We start from the raw sequence: 19,597 nt of genomic DNA, 5'->3' as shown, positions 1-19,597 counted from the left end.
ATCTTTCATCAGCCAATCCAAAATCTGTGCTTAATCCAAATCCAACCATGAGCTTCCGTGTTCATCCATATGCAAGACCCCATCCCCATCAAACTCATCATCAAAGCATGAAGTACCAATCCTATCATGATGTGTTTGGTCGCATTGTCCTTGCTCCCGCCACCTCTTATTCCAATGATGATGAAAATCTTGTTAACTATGACGGGTATATTGAAAGCCTTAGAAACATTCCCCCAAGCATCCCCCAAAATCCAAGAGTTATTCCAAACTATCTAGTCATGCCATCCGATATTCCAGCTTCCCCTCCATCACCCCATCAACCAAGCTTCCAATCTTCCACCCCCATCACACTAGCTATTCCTGTCAATCCACCTCCACCTTCGACACACGAGTCTCCAAGGAATATCCTAGAGGAAATACAAGAAAAGTTGCCTCCAACAGTCGATAAGCCATGTCATCTAATCCAACCATGTGAAGTAGTCAGTGATGAAGCTTCCCCATCTATAATATCACCTCCATCTCCCATAGCTATCATCCCCATACCATCCATCAAATTGCTTAAAATCCTTCCACTTCCCGCAAGCATCAAAATCCCACCACCTATCAAATCCCTCCAAATCCTATCCACATCGCCTCCAAGCATTTCCCAAATCTCTCGTAATAACCCTTATGCATCCATCTTCTACTCACCCATCTCCACTACTGAATCTCCCATCTATCCATCCGCTGCCTTTGAAGAATCCATCCCTTCACCTCCTATCGCATCATCCACTCCAAACCAATCCTATCAAGATCCTTCCCAAAAGCATTTTGACATCCCCCAAAGCATAAATGAAGATATCATCGTACCATGTCTTCCATCCATAGTGCAGTCACCATCTCCTCCATCTCCAAAACCTCAAGCCATATCTCCTCCACTACAATATATCTTGTCATCCCACAAGCTACATCAAGATCCTATCCTTCCATCTCCCTCGCTCCATGCTTCCATCTTACCACCTATCCAAGCTATTCCACCATCTATAATCTACCCTCTTGGTTCACTTACATTCATCCACAGTGGCCCTCTCTCAGCAGAAGAATTAAGAATAATATCTCCCCATTGCAATACACCTAATAAATCACTTCTACCATTTTCTGCAAGCAAAAAGTTTCCTCAGCTTGTTCAAATGCTCAATCGATGGCATTATCAAGGTCAAGGTTTAGGACCACAAGAGCAAAGAATCAGAGAGCCTATTATTGCACAAAAAAATCTAGGATTTCATGGTCTTGGATATGTATCCAAAGGCTCACCATCTAAAGGTGTTGGTACACCACACCCCCAAACCAAGCCTATCTCCAAGCCCACCATGCCAGCCTCCCATCACTCCTTCAAAAAATCTTATGTCATCCCCCCTCCACCATCTTTGCAACCCAAAACAACCTACCATATCCCCCCTTCATCCGCTAAATCCATTTTGGGTCCCTATGTCCCAAAATCTACCATCCTCCATCCTCCTATCAGCCATCATAAAAATCCTATTCCATCCATTCCTATGCAAGATCAACAAAGGCACATATCAAGGCACATCATCCATCATCATCCCCCTACATGCTCTTTCATATCCTCTCCATCTCACAAAGCTTCTCCTAACCATCCTCCCAAAGCTTACCACAACAATGTGAATGCCAACTTCAAAATGCATAAAGCTAAAAATCCACATCCTAGGCAATCATATGTCTATTCTAAAAGACATACTCCAAAAAGGAAAAATCCAATCAAAGAATGCAAAACAATGCAAAAGCCTATGAAAAGAAAATCCAAAACCATGTGGATCCCCAAGAAAAAAGTTGAAACCCAATGCATAATGGCATCCACCATTGCTAATCCCCCATCTAGTGACTCATGTCCCCCATCTCCTAACTCCATCTTGGGTGCCTATATCCCCAAGCACACTTCCACAAATCCTCCATCATGCCCGCATCTACCATCTATCCCCCATATGCTCTTTTCACACCCATTCCAACATGTGCCAATGTTGCTCTTGCAAGCATCCCCATCTCATGCTCCTTTCCAGCATTTTCATCCCTCCATGTCCTACCATCAATCCCATCTAATCTGATTTATTGCATAAATCACACATCCGGTGTACCAACAGCTAGCAACAAAATTGAACATTCCAACAGCCAGTGAAAAATCCCAAAAAAGCCAAAATAGCTGAAGAAAGCCAAAATCATTCCAGCTAAGTCCAAAGTCAAAAAGTCAAAAAAGAAAAGAAAAATAAAGCGTCCACTGGTGAAAACTTGGCAATTCAAGCGCCTTGGACAAGTACCATGATGAAAACTTGGCAAACAAGCATCATGCGTAATCCCGCCATCCCCAGCTTAGCCTATCACCCTCATGCTTTTGGTCATCTCTTGACATCCAAATCCATCTTCCAATCTATCCACCTATCCTCCATCCTCCAGCTTCCATCTCACACCATCCACTAATCTTATGCAGCTTCAGCCAATCATCTCAGCTATCATCCATCTCCCTAGCCCCTTCAGCTTTTTCCATCCTAGCTTCAATCCTATCACATCCATCATAAGACCTCCTTCTGCATGTTATGTTCTGATTGGGGGCACTATATTCCTTGGAGATCTTGTCTTGTCCATCTTCCCTTGTCATTGGTATCTAGCTCTAGGCTATCCTCATGCAAACCCAATGTCATCTCTTTATATCCATCATAATCCTAGTTATCTACCATCCTATCCAGCCATCTCATCCTTCTCCTCTAGCTATCCTTGGTCACAAAATCTCTCATCATCATTGGATGCATCCTGCCAAATCCATATCTTTCGCTATCACCCCACCCTTAGCTTTCGCATCTTGCACAACATCGAACCATCCCGCTATCCTATCATCCTGAGCTTTTGCCTGCTTGTAACTATCTTGGTCCATTAGCTTGTACCATATCTTGATTAGCTCACTTGTAAATATCTTGGTCTGTCAGCTTGTACATCCTCTTTAGCTTAGTACCATTGTATCTATCCGACGTTCGTGTCAGTTCGTCCTTGATCAGCATCTTGCACCCATCACACATCTTGGTTAGCTATTCCAACGCATCCTTTAGCTAGATTTCTTGTCACCAGAGTGTTATCTTTCTTAGTTCAACTTGCCAGACGCATCACTCATCCAAATCCACCAGCTTTGGTGCTCTCCGATAGGTCCTTGCAGGATATAGCTTTCCTCATGTCTGATCTTGGTCTGTTAGTACCTTGTCCTACCCATCTCGTTGGCAAACGGCTCTCTTTTGGATTTTCACTTTCTTTTGATTTGGGATATTCCCTTTTGGGTCTTGAAGTATCTTTTCCAAGCAATCTCCTTGTTCCCTCCTCAAGGTTGCCACGATCTTCCATATCATGGTATGTTGCGAATGGGGCAATTAGAGCGTAAGGTCTTGATCAAGTCTTTCGTTTGTTTTTCTTTTTTGCTTGTGGGTTCTCCAGTGTCGTTTCCACACTGCTTCCTCTAGGATTCATGTGTGATGCTGGGGCAATCCTTGTGTGTTTGTTTTGGGTTAGTTTGTCAGTCCTCTGGACGGTTGGTAAAAAGGCCTTGATGTTCTTGGTAACCTTGGCAATTAACCAACAGTCCTATAGCAAATCTAGTGCTTAACTACATGGTGGTACTTCTCTTTGAAGTATCCCCCCGCTCAAAAAGCTTCAATGGATTCCCTTCATCTCCATTATCCCCCATCCATATCTTAAATCTATTGCTCCTACCCCAGCTTATGCATCAGTATCTCTTTGAATCACTCCTCACACTTAGCTTTAGGGATCCACAATCCTAGTCTTAGGGATCCACCAATCAAATCAATCCACCAAGCCTCATCTTTCGAGATCCACAATCCTAGTCCTAGGGATCTCCGAAACCCATCTTCCGCCAATCTGACTCTTTGAAATCCTGTTGCATCAACTTTTTTAATCCCCTCATCCATCTCCCCATCCTGGATTCCTTTTATAGCACTCCGCTCCTTCATCCTCTGCAATCCATGAGATCTTAAGCTTGCTTCCTCTTGTGCCTCCGATTCTCCTTTATCGTTCTCCCGTAGTGAGAGTTTGAGCTAACTAAACCTCTTCTCTTAAGCCAATCTGAGTCTTCTTGCTCATCTCGGATTCTTGTACTTTTCAAGAAGTCGTCGAGCCTCGCTTTCTCTCCCCGCCACCTTCTTGAGGGGGCATCTCACAGTCCATTCTCTCCTCTTCTGCTCTAGCCTTGGGCATCTTATTTTCTTATCTTTGATGTCATGCCACTTGCGGCATCACATCAAAGAGGGGCAAAATGTAGACACCTAAAAATCCTTTAGAAAATAATATTTTTTATTTTCTGAAAAAAAGTCTTTGATGACATCATCATTTATTAATTAATTAACTATTTAATTAATTAATTTATTTTTATGCCATTAAATCCCTTTATCTTAATTAAAAATATTTAATTAAGGAATCCCTCCCAAAAATGTTTAAATCTTATTTAAACATTATTTCCTTATTTATTAATTATTTAATTAATAAATTGACCAAAAATCTCAAAATAAATAAAAAAATTATTTTTTGCCCAAAACTTTGCCAATTTCCTTATGACCACTAACCTCTTCCAAAATCTTCTAATCCTTCTTTAATTTCGATTAAAGGCTAATCTCATCATTTTCTACCCTTAATCCCAACTCAAAATATTTAATTAAGATTAAATACTAACCCTCATATTTATTAATTATGTTTTAATAAATATCTCCTCAACCCAAACCCTTGAGATAAATAAACTTTATTTATCCTCAAAACCTTATGAAGTTCTAGACTCTTCTAGAAGGACTTTATCCTCTTCTTAATCCTATCTCTAAACCCCCTTTTTAGCTTAATCCACCCCATCCACCCATACTAACCAAGCTTAGCTACTAACTCACCCACCCTCATTAAATGCCATCCACTTGCATATCTCTAACATCCCTAATCTAATCCTAAACCATCCTAATCCATCCTCTAATCATTTGCACAAGCCTAAGTAAGCTTAAAACCCTCCTAATCAAGTCCAAGTCGAAATTGCTCTCATCACCCTCAAAATATCTCAACCATAAAACTTTATGAAGTCCACTAGGTCATAAATGACTCTTACAAGCCCTTTTATTGCTCTTACAAGTCATTATGAGGGTCTTTATGAAGATTTTATCCCTTGAGCCTCCTTTGTTGACTCATCCTTCCCTTTTCCTCCATCCTCTCACCATGTGACATGTGTCACTCCTTGATTGGCTATAAGGAAGCACAATCCATGTGCTCTCCTCTCATGCAATCTGAGCCCTCCATAAGATTTTTCCCATCCTTGCATCTTAGCCCTCAAACCCTCAAGCCTCTTGCCTATAAATTGGATCCTTCCCCTTTGCAAAATAACACAATCCATGAAATAAAGTTATAATGCTATTTTGAGAGCCAAATCCATTCTAAAGCCATCTATCCACACCAAAAATCCACAATCATCCATTGAAGCCTTTGGAAGCATATTGAGCATACATCCTATCCATTTAGATAAAGCCACTCAACAAGAGAGCTTCTCATTGAGAGAGCCCATTAATGGCTCATATTCTCAATTGAGAGCTCATCTTAGTCTATCTTGAAGTTTATGAATTTTTTTTAGTTTGTAGAAGCTTTATTTAAATTTGGTTTCTATCAGCATACTAATATTGCTCATATACACATAACAAATACATAAGTTACATAAAAGATGAAGACATCAAAAGATCAATAAAATAGACGTCTACATTAAAAGATTAATAACATACATGTGCATATATCTGGAGAATATAATGTACCCATATCAAATGTATAAAAATAGATCATGTAGATCAAATGTCTGGAAATAACATATATAAAACATCAAAATCTCCATATAAACATGTATCTGGAAATAACATATAAAACATCATTTAGTGTCTGTGATATAAAATGTATGCATATGGAAATAACATATAAAACATCAAACTGTCCATATAAATATGTATCTAGACATAACATGTGTTTAATAAAATAAAAGGCCACATATGATCTAATCAGCTACATCCCCCCTCCTGATCCTGGGCCTTGTCCCCAAAAGGGTCTATCAACTACATCTGAACCCTGTGTCAAATGATAACAAGTGAACCATTTAATTATGTGTACAGACAAATTATATCAAGATCTGCATGTATATAAATAATATATATATATATATATATATATATATATATATATATATATATATATATATATATATATATATATATATATATATTGTAACATACCTGGGACTCACGACGTGTAGGATCTGTCGATGTCTGCAGATCAAAAAAATGTAACATACTATCACTCAAACCCTATAACACATACACAAACACACACATATACATTAATTTAAACATATAGAAATATTATTTACTATAATAAAAATAAATCTAAACATATAGAGATATTTAATGTAGCATTATGTAATGCTCTGCCGATCTGACTGATATCTGAATCATGTAATGAAAAAATAGTATCAGCATCCAAGTTAATAGTGCGGCCCTGATCTGAAAGCATGGAAGTAAATAGACCAAGCCATATGGTGCCAATGAGATCCTAAGTGGGGGGGGTGTTGTAGGGTCCTGAGTAGTTGGGGCTAGTCCTGTAGCCTGGGTCTGTGTAGCAATAGGAGTAGTAGAAGGTGTAGGAATGTCCTCCTGTCTCTGTGAATCCTCTAGAACTATTGTACGTGACAAAATATGTCTAATCTCAGAGCTCATGTTACGAAGTGGAATCCCTGAGAGTGTAGATAATGCTCGATATGCATCTAAAAGATCAGATGCTAAATATGATGCCAAACGATGCAATGCATCCACCTCTAAGACTACAGAAATGTCTACAGGAGAAGGTATGTTTGCAACTCCATAATCATCATCAACAAGTGTTGTAGATGATGCAGCTATGGGAACGGTACCTCGAGATCATAGCATATATCTGCTACATCAATCAGAAGAAATCTCGTGTAACTACGTGGCGATGGTGGCGATGCTTGAAAAAACCTGTGTCCTAATTGTGTCATCAAGAACACTCTCACCTGCAGTAGCCATCTGTAGACCTCTCGACATAACCAAAAGGTTTGGACCCACCATTGCCCATTTGTTAACGGGCGCAGAAGTGTCTGCGGGTCTAAATCTGTCAGAAAGTCTCCCCTGACCCTGCTCAACATGCCCTGGATAATCTGTATAGTCAACATCATAGTGTAAATGAAATTCTGCAAACAATTGTTTGCGAAAATATAGGGGGAACTCATCCTTTTGTGGCCATCTATGATGAGTAGCCAACCAACAAGGATACATCAATGGTGCAAGGAGTGGATCAGTACACTTCGTCGCAGAGTAGCCTCTAACTCTGCGATGATCTACATAAGATGGAAACATGATTTTCACCATGCCAATGGAAACCTCAGTGTCAATCTGTGTGTACTTCACAGTGCCAGTGACACTGTGAGATAAAGAAGAATAAAATATCTCAATGCTCATATCATCAAAAGGTTTGTATGATTCAACTGTTTGAATCATACGAAATAACTCCTCTCGCATCGCTATGACCTTCTCCCTATTAGGGAGGGTGGTAGAAGAGGAAAGCGAGGTATCAAAAACCTACATAGCACGAGATAATCTCGCCACTGTATCTCTAAATAACTGCTATCTATCATGGGTGGAGGAGGTCAATCTATGTGTTGTACCAGACTCAGCACTCTGACCCCTACCACGAACACTGGCATCCCTTGAGGATGCAGGAGCACAATCCCCAGAACCGGATGCCATAATGTATATATGAAAATAAATATGAGAATATGAATGTGAAGCTACAATCTAAGTGATAAATATCTAGAGATCTGTACATGCATATATATACAAATATAAACATACAAGTCTATTTAAATTAAAATAATTAAAAGTTAAATTTAATTTGAAACAAATGTACATATAAATACACAACATTAAATGTATGGTGCTAAATGAACAGTCATGTAACATACATATGTATTTTAAAACAAATTATCTTAGAGACCATATCTAATGTACATTGTAACGTGCTCATGCAAATGTGAAAAATAAATATTCGTACATGTACATGTATATCCAATAAAAATAAAATAAAATTTCTTGATTAAATGATAACTAAGTGTACACATGTACATACATGCAATAAAAAAATATAATTCTTGACTAAAATCTAAATTTTGATGTAAATGCTTTGATGATTATGGGGAGTGTAGATGAGAGTTAGGACATAGGGATAGAAAAATTTGTTACTAGATAAGTAAATGAGTTTAGTTAGCAAATGTTAGTTTACAATTTAGAAGTCGTGACTTAATTTAGTAGTTTGAATTAGAGTTAAGAATGTTAATAATGTAAATGGGATATAGTTTTATTAAGGTTGATAGTAAGGTCAGTCTATTATGTGCAAGTAAACATATGAATACCTATTACAACCTATAACAGACGTAATGACCTACTAGGAGTCCCTAGGTCCCCTTAGCATATATATGGATAAAAATACCTAGAAATGTATCATGAGGTCATTATGTGTCATTTGATAATGTAAGAATCATCATTACCTAATAAGACCTATTATATCCTAATAATACATATTAAGACTTATTAGAACCTAAAAAAAATAGTATGACCTATTACGACTCCTATGTCCCCTTAAGACACACATGTATGGATAACGTATTGAAAAATGCAATTGACATAAGTGATCTTAATGTGTTGTTTGGTAATGTAAGACTCATTATTACCTGACAATACCTATTATGTGCTAGTAAACATATGAATACCTATTACAACCTATAACAGACGTAATGACCTAGTAGGAGTCCCTAGGTCCCCTTAACATATATATGGATAAAAATACCTAGAAATGTATCATGAGGTCGTTATGTGTCATTTGGTAATGTAAGAATCATCATTACCTAATAAGACCTATTATATCCTAATAATACATATTAAGATTTATTAGAACCTATAAAAAATAGTATGATCTATTACGACTCCTATGTCCCCTTAAGACACACATGTATGGATAACGTATTGAAAAGCACAGTTGACATAAGTGATCAAGTAATGTGTTGTTTGGTAATGTAAGACTCATTATTACCTGACAATACCTATTATGTGCTAGTAAACATATGAATACCTATTACAACCTATAATAGACGTAATGACCTAGTAGAAGTCCCTAGGTCCCCTTAACATATATATGGATAAAAATACCTAGAAATGTATCATGAGGTTGTTATGTGTCATTTGGTAATGTAAGAATTATTATTACCTAACAATAACTAGTTGTTAAAATGAACATCATCAACATCTAAGTGTGGTTCATTCGGTTAGTAGAGGGCCTATCTTATGGTTAAAATGTGGTAAGGGTTATGATTGTAGTTAATATAAGGTTATGTTAGAAGGTGTATTTAATGTCAAAATTAATTTCACCATAAGCTATTATTGTTTCACCTCTAGATCCATTAGGTTATGTTAGAAACTGAATAATGTCCCCTAAAGTTTTGGTACATTTTTTACTAATATTTTTCTACATGTTTACCTCATAACCTAATATTTTTCTATATTTTAACCTAATGTTTTTCTTAATGTTTTTCTATATTTTAACCTAATATTTTTCTATATTTTAACATAATTTTTTTCTACACTTTTAACTAATGTTTTTCTATATTTTAACCTAATGTTTTTTCTAATATTTTTCTATATTTTAACTTAATGTTTTTCTACACTTTTAATTAATGTTTTTCTATGTTTTTATCTCATGTTTAACTACATTTTTGCTAACAAATTAATTTAAATACCATTCTAAAATAATCTAAAATAATTAAAATAATTTAAACATATTAAAAAAATAAATAATTTAAAGCATTTCACTCACAAAATACGTCAAAAACAACTATTTTAAGTACGATTAACATCTATTAATCAAAAAATATGTTTAAAAACTATTAAAAAATGGGGAGGAAAAAACCACCAACCAGTTACAGTCAAAACCCTTAACCCGCTCTCCAAACATCTAGGAACCGCAACAGTAACAATGATAGCCATTAGAGGTTTGCGCTGGTTTTTATTCCGGCTCGAGGTTTCGGCCTGAACCCTTTCGGGCGAACGTGTTTTGGTCGAAAAAGTACGGACCACATAGGCACACAAAACTGCCACATGTGTACGGCCGGAGCCGTTACGGCCAAAACTATGACGATCGAAAGCATTTCGGCCGAAATGGTACAAGATATCACAAACGGTGACAGAGCTTTGTGCTTTTACCCAAGCTCCTTTTGACCTGTTATTGATGTACCTCAAGAGTCTTCATAGCATGTTGTCTTTTTTCTTCTAATTCAACTACACTAGTAGAATTTTGACAAATAAATGACCACATGACTAAAACGTTTCATCACAAGACCAAAAAATTTAGTCATATGACTAAAAGTGCTCAAATATTAGTAATATTTGATAATTTTTAAATATAAGTGACTAAATAAATGACTGATTTAGTCTTTGGCTAAAATCACAAGGTTGGACAAAGATAAGTGGCTAAATAAATGACTAAATTATTGGTCACTAATAATTAGTCACCCAAACAAATGACTAAATGAATGATCGATTAATTTTTATCATAGTAATATATTCTTCAATCTTTTTATATAACTTTTATTACTCACCGATGGAGTTTTTGTCCAATCAATGCATCATTATTAGTTAAAGTCCTCAAATTTTGTCAAAACTAATATTGAACTAGAAATGAACTTAAAATTATCCCAATCTACACTCAAACTCTTCAAAATCTATCTACAAATTGCTGAAAAAAATAAAAAACCATCCATGCAGTCAAAATAAAACTCCAAGTCTATCTCTATATATTACAAAAATTAGTTATTAGTTAAGTATTTTATATTCTCAATGTATAATTGCTATTAATCACATTAATGCCATGTAATAATCTTCTTAAAATATAACATTATTATATTATCATTGCATTTAATTTATTTTAGTATTTAGTAAATAGTGAGAACCATAACTTAATAAATATTGAACCTTCAAATAAAATTATTTAAATAGTAATAAAATACTTAACAAAAATTTATGACACAAATTATATCTATTAATAATATATGAATATTTTTATAAATATAATTTAAACATAAATTAATTGATAAATAATGTTCATATTATACATTTGACCCTTGGGGATTTGTAGAAATTTATAATGGAAAAAATGAATATGACCATAAATACATAGGGTTCACCAACCCCAAAACAAGAGAGACCACTTTCATTCTGGAATTACTTGTTTGGAAAGCCCTACATAACTAGAGTTTTGGTTTCCTTTGGAGTTATGATTTTAATTTATCCTTGATGCCACTCTCTCTTACAATTAGGGTCCACCTCTTCATAGACCTCTATCTCTATGGATAAATTCTACTAGATTGAGAGGCTTTGTTCTTACATTGTAACTCAAGCATTAAAAACTAACTTTAGAGAAAGGAGTTGGGATTGATGAATGTGTCAAAATAAATGTCCAAAATGTTATTCAATAATGATGTAATTGACATTAAATATAAATATGTTAATTGATATTAAAGTAAAATTTCAATGTGTAGAAATAAAAAGAATGATTGAATAAAAGCCTTGGAATTACAATACTTATTTTTTGTTTTTATTGAAGGTCAGCTCTGTAGCTTTAGTATTAGTTAGACCTTTGCATACAATACAAATGTGATGAATGAGATGTGAATATTTATATAAACATTGAATAATTACTTTTAGCTTAGCTTAAGTTTTTTATTTAGTCTTAAAACTTAGTTTGGTTCTAAATGATTTCAATGATGTGAGTTTTTCCATATAGATTTCTTATTTATAATTATATAGAATTTTTCATAATATCAAAACACTACAATCTTTTGCCTTTCTATCTTAATTAAAAAAAAAATTATAAGTTCACAAAATAAAGTGTTAGAATACACTTCAATTTCACTCTCCTTTGATTAATTAAAGCATGTCTAAACAGAACACATCAATATGAGTAAAATGTATTTAATGTTATTTTTTTAAGGTTATTTTTTCAATTTCATTTATTAAAATCCTAGCTCAAAATATATATACTACTATTGTGATCCATTAACAATGTGTATGAGATACAAGACATTTGTAGATCCATGTGACAGGTTGCGATAGTGGTGTCGGCGTCGAGGACGTCGCCTATTTTTAAGTGGGGGAGGATGTAAGGGGCTGGTGATTCACGATATGAGACCGAGAGGCCGGGTGGGCCTGTGCTGCAAAGCTGGGTGCACACAGGTGTGGTGTAGGCAAGACATGGGTCAAGCCAAGGTGTAAATGGGACTATGTTGTGTGCTAGGTAGACATGGTTGTGGTGTAGGATCTTGTCCTAGACATGATCCGAGGTGTATGCTTGGGGCTGTGTTGCGAGTGGTTCCCCTCCAACATAGTTGTGGTGTAGGCACAGTGTTTGATCCAGGCCGAGGTGTGATCATGGGGCTGTGCTACGGGATGTTCCCTCTGGCATAGTTGTGGTGTAGGCGAGGCTTGGAGCCAAGCTGAGGTGTATCCGTGGAGGGTAGTGCCAGTGTGCATGATGGGTGACTTGGAGAGTCGACCTCCCTCAAGAGAGATGAAGCAGAGTAGTCTCTCCCTCTAGTCTCAGGATGAGATAGAGGTGACTCATAGTCATTAGGAGTGAAGTAGAGTAGCTCTTCCATTCCATAAACAGGTGAGGTTTGGTGTAATGATAGGGTGGTGTGTCAGCAGTTTGGTGTGGCACTGTGTGCACATCCAGGGTGCTTGGTTGTGTGGGTTTGCTTTGAGTTTGGACCTCAAAGGCCAAGGCGGTCCAGTATGGTGAATGGGATGTATTGTTCCAGGTTAGGTTCATTGTGAGTCGAGTCATGAGGCAGATCTGTATCAAGTATCGAAAGAGGTAGTCTTTGGGTATGGCTCAGAGAGGTGAGTCATGTTGGAAGGCTAGGTTTGTGGTGCATGAGTGAAACGGGTGACACAGTTGGGTGAAATGGTTCTGAGGTGAAGCTATGGAGTGGTAGCCGAGTTGGCCTTGGTAGCCAGCATCCAATAGTGTTGGGGGATCAAGTAGCTATGGGGTTGAAGTGGTTTAGAGGTGGAAGCCGAGTTGGCCTTGACAGCTATAGTTCAACAGGGTTGGTGGATCATGGAGATAGGGTGTGAAGCTCAAGTAGGTTGTGCATTGCAAAGTGGATCTGGAAGGGGTTAGGCGATTGCATGGATGCATGAGATGGGTTGGTTTGAGTGCACTGGGTGTACGAGGACTTGAGGTTCACCAACAAGGTATGCAGACATAGACTTGGGGGTCAAGGCAGTCGGGACTCAAGGTGAGGATCCAGGGTTGGCTATGGTAGTCAAGTTGTTCCATGGGGAACAAGGGTTGGGCTTCACTGGTTCAATGGGGAGCTAGGGAGACCAACAAGAGGTGGAATGTCGTGGAGACATGGTCATGTTAGGATAGCATGAGGAGTTGGACTGGAGGACTCTAGAAAGTTCAGAGAGGTTCCATAAGGGTGATGAGTATGTCGTGGAGGTGTGCGTATGAGCCAGGAAGTTCAGAGAGGTACCGTGGAGGTGTCGAGTATACACAGGGTGTATGGATATTGAGCTATTAGGTTTAGAGAGGTGCCAAGGTGGTGACGAGTGTTCTTGAGAAGGATGTGTATGAGCTAGGGAGTACTCATGGGGTCTAAGTCAGCCAGTGTGGATGCACTGTTCAGCAAGGGAGTCTAGGTGGTTCTCGATGCAGGGTTGCAGTGGTGCAACATTGGGCTCGGGGAGTCAGGCGAGTTGAACAAGGGGAGCTCTAGGAGCTCGGTGCATTCCAAGAGTGGCAAGGTGATCATAGAGGATCAGGAGGTGGTCAAGAAGCTCGAGGAGTGAGATCACATATAGCCGATGTTGGAGCATGGTGGTCTTATGGGGGACATCATGGCGAAGATATCACCAGGGCTGAGTAGGGGTTCAGTGTTGAGGTTGAACAAGGGTAGAGCTTGTAGCTCGAGGATGCGTGCGTGGAGCACCTAAGGAAGAGAACCAGGAGTAAGGATGGTTCGGCATGCGCTTCTATTCTGCGGGAGTGTATGTTTAGGCAGTCAGGTGCATGGGCATTTGATGAAGAAAGGGGAGGCGTAGTCTGGGTGAACGAAAATGGTCACATCTTATGGTGGATCAGAAGTAAGGATCGCCAGTGCCGCGCGTGGTTTGGAGATTTTCAAGGAGAAGGCTTAACCTGGGCATAAGCATAAAATCCAGCCCCGTAAACAGAACACATCAATATGAGTAAAATGTATTTAATGTTATTTTTTTAAGGTTATTTTTTCAATTTCATTTATTAAAATCCTAGCTCAAAATATATATACTACTATTGTGATCCATTAACAATGGGATTGTCGAAAATTCTAATTTTACTAGCAAATGAGATAGAGTGTTTAACCAATTGAAATATCTATCCATCCTATTTCAATTATTTTCTTCACAAAATTAATTCCACTTGTAACAACTATAGATAGTTTAATTTGGCGCTATAAATTTTCTTCAGTATTTCTGATGCAAGCGACAAAGAAGAGCCCTAGTTGGGAATCAAACATTATATTAGAGCTTTTTTTCAGACTCACCTCCCTTGAAGATCATCTTTTCTATCTGAATTTTGTGTGCTAAAGGTGGATAATTCCCTAATGGCGTTTGCTATTCCTGGAACACCTAAAAAATTTCATAGAAAATGGATCGATCTAGTTCCACGCAACATAAAATTCCATCTGAGTATGACCAATTGTGGGATCCCATTTATGGTGCTATGCATCCTACAACTAAGGATGGCATTGGTCCGGACATGTGGAATCACAAGTTAGGGTTTGTCAAAGATGCCGCTATCGAGCCTTTCATGTTCAATGAGCAGTACAACAATTCTGACAAGTAGGGATTTTTTAACCATAAGATAATTTTAGCATATACTTCAGCCATAGGAACATGTAGGATTTTTATCATGGCATTGAATATTTATCTAGGTTTTATGTCTAGAAGAAATAATATTAATAGGTAGGATTGAACTTGTGACATCCCTCATTTTCATACCATAAGATCAAAAATATCTCAGGAAAAGACCTTTTCATGACTAAGAAATATAAGTAGAAGTTATTGTTAAATTGATCATCATAACAAAAATCACTAACTCAGAGAATGATATTATATTTACCATTGAATATATATTTGAATCGTATCAAGGGACAATAATTTTAGAAGGCATTTAGAGTAATACATGGAATGACATTTTTATCCAAATGACAACTAAGATGCATTCTACACCTTTACACATACAGTCCGGAAAAGGAGTAATTCTTCTAGCTTGTTCATCATCTAAATATTGAGTTAGTAAGATAATTTTTAGATAAAATGTCCATGGGCTTAACGTGGAAAGTGGTCAATTGAGGGGACAACAATAGGATGAGGAACTATGGAGATATATTGGGGATTCTAAAGAATACTATAGGGAGTTTCCTATAATATTTGTGAAAGGTAAAACTACCTAAGGAGGCACTAAAACATAGGTATCTTCCATCGTAAAATTCAGATGCAAAATATGATATTGGTCCGATTAGTTATATATAATTTGACACTATATACGTCAATATAGATACACCTTGAATAAACAAGATCCAAAGAATTCACTAAGAGCTTAAACTTCAGAACTTGTAATTTATCCTTAGTCACAATGGACGGTAAAAGAAGCAGAGAGATGGGTAACCAGATATAGGATAGATACAATTGGTGGGTAGAGACAAAAGGCCAGAAGCTTTAAATGTCTATGCATTTATAGGATCCAATGAATTTTTCTATAGCAATATTATTATTATTATTAAAATTGACATCAGGCCACTAGGAAATGGAAAATATAAATAAAATCTTACAACAGCCAATTTGTTTGTAATATCTAATCCGGGTCATTAGTCTAGAATCCTAGTCAATTGTCAAGCAACATTAAGGAGAAATTTCTGCCCATATAGATGGTGGAGGTTTTCGAATAGAGAAGGGAGTGATCATAGGTTCAGGGGTATTTTAGGATGTACGTACATTTTCATATAGACCATTATATATTTATAAATAGATCCATCTATATTTGAATATTATTAAGCACGTCATGATTATTTGTGCTTGAATAAGCCCCTGTCATTTATCACGAAGGAATATAGTAATGAAATTCACAATTTTTAGACTTGAATGGGAAAATGTTGGGACTAAATTTTCAAGTGTAGTCAGTATGGCTGGAAAATACAATTAGTGACAGATAGATAAAATTTTGTTAGTGATAAATACAAATTTATGATAATATACACAAAACCAAACCAATAATTTCAGTTTACTTCATTTTCTAGAAATGATGTTAGATCCTCAAATAATCGAGAATGATTTCTTCAAGAACAATGAGAGTCCTGCTTGTTGTTCTTGCTAAACATTTATGAATCAGTTGTGATTCCTATGCTTCATCCACCCTTCCCTCAATCACCTCTTTCAAATCTATTTTGGTGGTGAGAGAAGCTAGTAAGTTTTGAAGAGATCTCTAACAAAGATTTTTTTTCCTATTTTAACAAAGATTTGAAAGACAAATTTGCACCATTTTATATTAGAGGATGTGGTACAGATATGCTTTCTAGAAATATTAGTTTTGATCACTTTGTCAATAGTTTTGTAATTATTTTTAATCCATTGAGAGAGAAATAGGAATCAGACCCTTTGAAGTAATAGTTAATAAGAATGAAAAGTTGAGTCAGTACCCATTTGAAAAAGAAAATAATAAAATAAAGAGAAAGAGCCAAAGAACCTAGAAGAGCCTTAAAATCAATCAATAAATTAGACTGCAGTATCACAACATTCTACCTACAAAATATATGAGCAATAAAAAAACTTATGAAACCCAACCCAAATTATAAGCATCTCCTTCAAACCCATCATTTCCCCTTCTAATAAATTCTCAGCAATCAACTTCAAAGAAACTTTCTTCAGCTTGTTCATTGCTCTGAATTGCTTCAGCCTAACCACCACAGCAGTGAGATTTTTAATTTTTGGATTCAATCGTGTGTGTCTTTTTAGCATCAATTTTTTGGATCACTGTCTATGATCCATCACCAAGATGAGAGATTGCAATGATGAAATAGAAAAATATCATTATCGTACTTTCTCATCTTCATGATGGATTACAGAGTGAGATCTGAAATGTTTATGCTAAAAAAACACACATAATTGAATCTGGAAACAAAAAAATCTCATATCAAATGAATTGTAGAAATCTGATAATGTTAATACAGCAGTGTCAAGTAGTTTTTTAAGAGCTTCCCTATCTTCTCTCATCCATGGATGGTTCAAAATTTCAATAGTTTTAAAATGTTCCTTGGGATCCTATTTCAACATTTTTTGAATAGGTATTTTGTACCACTACATATAGATGGCCATGGATCACTTTTATAATCAACATGACCATGCAATATAGCATAAAAAATGCCTTTTTCTAACTCTACCCAAAATGGAGGGACACTAGCTAGAAGAATGCACAGTATTACTCCAGCACTCCACATGTCCATCTCTGGTTTACAGCCTTGTTGCATGAATTCAAGAGCCAGATAATATGCACCACTCACAATATTTCTAAATGTATCATCGGGCTTGAAAAAAATTGAAAGTCCAAAAGCAGTGGCCTTTGGGGAAGAGTTCTCATCCTTGCTGAGAAAAATGAAATTCTCTTGCTTGAGGTCCCTGTGAATGACACCCATAGAATGGAAAGTGTGCACCACCTTGCCCCTTAGCAATAATGTTATCAAAAATTTCCCCAGCAGCATAGAGCTCCATGACAAAGTTCATAGTCTGTGTGTCCTCATAAACACATTGCAATTCCACTATATTAGGCTGCCAAGTCAAATAATACATAATCTGGACCTCTCTCTTCACATCTTCGGTCCTCAATTTCCTCTTTGCAATCAATTTTCAATAAAAAATTTTACAGGTGTATTTTTGTGTGCAAAGATAAAGTATAATTGATCATGACAGTTTCGAGCAGTATCACAGAAGTTAAAATTTATCTAGAGCAGTTTTAAGCAAGAAAATATTTAAAAAGAGATTTGTTTAACCCACTTTATTAACATTTCTGGTTCATCTTCTAGACAAATCTTCTAGGATAGATCAGATCACAGAATATAACAAGTTTCTTGATCTTCTTTAACATTACACAACTGATTCAAAGAGGGAACATAGTTGTTCTCATATTTATGTTTCAAAAATGGTTGTCAAAAATTGTTAAAAGAATATACTTAGTCACATCTTCATGTACTATGCTTGTTCTATAGTCACATGTACTTAGTGACTGATTTTTTTTACTAGGATTGGTTATTCATGACTTCTACCAAATAGAATAGGACAGTAACGGCCTTTAAGGATGCACAGTCTCCAATTTCTTCTTCATGACACCGAAAAGCTTTAGAGTGCCCAAAGTATGTCTTGCCTATAGCACAAGTGCTGCTATTACCATAAGCACTGCAAAAACCCTTTCCTTCTAATTCAGAGAAGTCATAGGATGCAGAGAAAAACTAGGACATCAGATCTTCATCTATTCTTGCAGGAAAATTATTTTTAGATGGATTTTGTAAAAGGGAACTCAAATTGTAGTTCACTAGATAGTCCCATCCATCTTCTATCAAATAGTTTCCACGGCAGGGTTTCTTTCCCTTCACATCTTTGAATCTCTTGTCTCCTTTCCTATTACACATTGTTTTCTCAACAATGGCAACAATGAAGTATCTTGGTAGTAGTAGTCTTTAGCCATTATAGCCTTCATAGAGTAGTTCATAAAAATAGACTACATCGCAAATGATAAATACATGGATAAAGAAAGAAGAATATGAATATGCCAAAATACATAATAATACAGATAGGAAAAAATGATGCCATAGATTAAAACAACATTATGCTAAGCCAAATATGTCATCAAAAAATCACAATGAAAATCAGTCTAGTTGCATGACATACAATTTCCATATGTAGTCATCCAATGGTGTCAAAATGATTGTATAGTACTACAATTTATAAATTCATCCCCCATTGCAAAACATTTAACATTCTTTGACCCAGATTCTTCAAGAAGCTCTACAGTTGGAAGTGCTTAACATACATTCTATATTAACATACATTCCTTTAACATTGTCAATGTCGACCTTAGTATTTGGCTTTTCTCCATTGATCTTCATTGCTAACATCTATGTCAAAATCATCACTACACAGAAATATCTCTCAAATTTAACCTTTTCTGTGGTGATGGCCGAGTGAAAAGGATTTAAATTGGGGGTTAAAAGTGATATTTTGAGGCGGCGAGGGAAGTGCCTGTCAATAAGAATTATTTTTTATCAAGAAATTGTGAATCTAAATATTTTTTAATGGAGTTGTGTTGATAAACGTGGCTAACATGTGAATTTTTTTATATTTCAATTCAAGCAGATGATTACTTCTGTAGGATCAAAAGA

General features: G+C 36.4%; 1 pseudogene; it reads right to left on the bottom strand.

Moving 5' to 3' along the window:
- Positions 1-16,940: 16,940 nt before the first annotated feature.
- Positions 16,941-19,324, bottom strand: LOC149549979 (calcium-dependent protein kinase 3-like; annotated as a pseudogene).
- Between the last annotated feature and the right edge of the window lie 273 nt (positions 19,325-19,597).

Source organism: Cupressus sempervirens, chromosome 7 (genome assembly GCF_028749045.1).
Source record: "Cupressus sempervirens isolate cs-2001-9-10 chromosome 7, ASM2874904v1, whole genome shotgun sequence".
Lineage (NCBI taxonomy): Eukaryota > Viridiplantae > Streptophyta > Pinopsida > Cupressales > Cupressaceae > Cupressus > Cupressus sempervirens.
Note: the sequence above shows the minus strand (reverse complement) of the source record. Positions and strands in the feature narration are given on the sequence as shown.